The following is a 2,752-nucleotide window of genomic DNA, read 5'->3' on the forward strand; positions in this document are numbered from 1 at the left end:
CAGCATCTGGAACTTCAGTTTGTCCACTACTGCATTAAACCTACATTATTATTTTTACCCTATAATAAAGCTAGTATTTCTAGTAATTCAGTTCCTAAAGGGACTCTGTAGAGTGGTTTATATTGTTCAGGGTGACAATGACTTACACTTAACATGACTTTTGGGAGGAGACTTTTGCAGAGGTCAAGGGTGCTTTAGGAACTGAGTTGGTGTTAAGATCTGAGAGTGGGCAACAGCTAACCCAGGGGTCGGCAACCTGCGGCTCCGGAGCCGCATGCGGCTCTTTAACGCCTTTGCCGCGGCTCCGGGGCGGAGGCGAGGGGAGGAGGCGCATTTTCTGCAAAGCCATTTCCAAGCTAGAGAGGAGAGGGGGTTGCGAGCTAACCCCTCCCACACTCCACTCGCGGGGGCTGGCCTTTTGCCCCCGCGAGAACAGGGGAATCCCCGGGCGTGCCTGCAACCCTGCCCGCCAATCGGCGGGGCCGGGGAGGCGTGGCCTAGCCCATTTAAGGCCAGGCACGACTGGGGACCGCCCTCTTTGCCCCGTTCCAGCTCGCACCCTCTCCCTTCCTTCCCCTCGCGGTGTGTGGGATTCCACTCCCGGCAGTCCTTCTCTGCCGTCCTCGCTGCTTTCCTCCCCCCCCCCCCCGCTTTTCTCCCTCTCTAGCCTCCTCTAGGCGTGGGTTGAAGCTGCGGCGTCCATTTCTTTAAAGGGCACTGATAAGGGAAAATCATCGGCGCCATCTTTGTGGGCGCACGTGGGAGTCGCGGGAGCGGCCATTTTGGTTGAGGGCTGTAAGCAGGCTGCATTGAAAGGGGGCATGTAAGCTGGTCACTGTTTTGAAGGGGAGTGAAGAACACACACTCAAAAAAAGGTAACTTGTTAATTTAACGTTTATTTCTATGAGGAGGAGTAATTCTGAGGGGTCAAACAAAAAAATAATAAAAAAGTGTCAAAAAAGTTATTTTAAAATGACGAGGATGACATTGGGCCCTCATTATTAATTATTATTTACATCAGGCACTGATTATGATTTATGGTACACTGGGGCCCTGATTAATTTTCTATGGCATTTTGGGGCATTGATTATTGGGCATAGCAAATTTTGCTATGGGGCCCTCTGATTTCTAATTACGTCCCTCTTTTGGACCCCCGGTAGGCCAGCCATGGATAAAGGCAAGAAAAGAAAAATTTCTGAAGAAAACAGAAATGGACAGAATCATTTGCCTTCTCTACTGACAAGACTGGTTTACCAGTATGCTTAATATGTGGTGAGAAATTTGCAAACAACAAAAAGTCAAATATTGCAAGACATTTCCAGAATAAACACGCAGCCTTTGCTGAAAAATATCCAGATGGAGATGAGAGACGAAAAGCCATTGCAGAACTTATGAGGAAGGTTGATAGGAGCAAAAATAATTTCAAGAATTGGGTGAAGTCTGCAAATTCCACAACATATGCTAGTTTTGTAGCCGCTCAGGAAATAGTCAAGCACGGGAAGCCGTTCACAGTGTTATATTTGTTTTAAATGTCGCAATGGTTTTGCGGCTCCCAGTTGTTGTTTTTTCTTCGGAAACGGGTCCAAGTGGCTCTTTTTGTCTTAAAGGTTGCAGACCCCTGAGCTAACCTGAGCAATACATAGGCAGCTTAAAGAGGAGCAATCTGCTCTGCCTTAGGGCCCTCTGGTGGCAAGAAGATTGAAAGCATCTAGTTGTCAGCCACACAACAAATGAGACAGGACAGCAAATTAAGATCCAGTCTTCTCAAAGTCAGTAGAAAGTGTTTGTCTCTCCTTCCAGCATAACATTGACATGGGTTAGCATTTAACTGGTGGACACCATTGAACAGAATGCCTCCCCCATAAAGGAACATCTTGTAAATGCTGTGGAAATATCACTAAAATAAATCAAAGATTTAATTTGCAAACTTTTGAATCCTTCCCATGCAGATTTTGAACAATAGCATGGAACTGATTTGTTTACAAACAATACATTCTGGCTTGAAGACACAACAACATTGAGTGGGACAAAATTAAAATAATCAAAAAGAGCATTGATCCTAGACTGATCTATCAGCTCAGTTGCAAGTAACATCTCTGCAAACATTCCTTATTTAGTCATTTTACTCTTTGTAGAGGGCAAATGTGAGTCCTATTATCATCAGTTAGTTGTACTATGCTTAACACTATACTGGACACCATCCAAATGCTAACGGAGACATGTCCCTTCCTCAGTAATAAGACACACAAATAAGACGGGAAGAGGGAGAATATGCCAAATGTCAGTCAAGAAAAACAAGTCGTGTAGATTTCCTACACAAATTGTAGGGAATGTGAGTACCACTTGTGGATTATTTTAATAATTATTTTGGCAAGTTATACACACTTGCCAAAGATACAAATGAGGCTCCAACTCACATAATTTGTTGAAGGATATGAATATTGACTCCCTTCCTTCCCCTGCTTTCTTTCCCTCTTTTAAGTCTGCATTTCCAACAGCTGCCCTGTAGTGCTGTTGTTGGATGGAGACGAGGAAGAATAATGTAAAATTAGTAATGTGTTAAATAGGATTCTGAGACACATCAAGACAGGAACAGTAGGTGGTGCTGCAGACTAAGGATTGTAAGGATGAGACCCTGGAAGGCAAGATGTTGTTAAACCACATCTGTTTTCAAAGAGTAAAGTTAAAATGGACTGAGTAAGAATTGTCTGCCATAGCCAAATATAGTTAAAAAGCATTATACATATATATG

The 2,752-nt window shown here is 43.9% G+C and overlaps 1 long non-coding RNA gene across 1 annotated transcript; it reads left to right on the forward strand.

The window, feature by feature from the left end:
- Positions 1-530: 530 nt before the first annotated feature.
- On the forward strand, positions 531-1,497 carry LOC309357293. The gene is made up of 2 exons (XR_014163056.1): positions 531-875; positions 1,161-1,497. It is a non-coding gene; the product is annotated as an uncharacterized lncRNA (long non-coding RNA).
- The last annotated feature ends 1,255 nt before the right edge of the window (positions 1,498-2,752 follow it).

The sequence above is a fragment of the Podarcis melisellensis genome, assembly GCF_964234715.1.
Source record: "Podarcis melisellensis genome assembly, chromosome: 1".
Classification (NCBI taxonomy): domain Eukaryota; kingdom Metazoa; phylum Chordata; class Lepidosauria; order Squamata; family Lacertidae; genus Podarcis; species Podarcis melisellensis.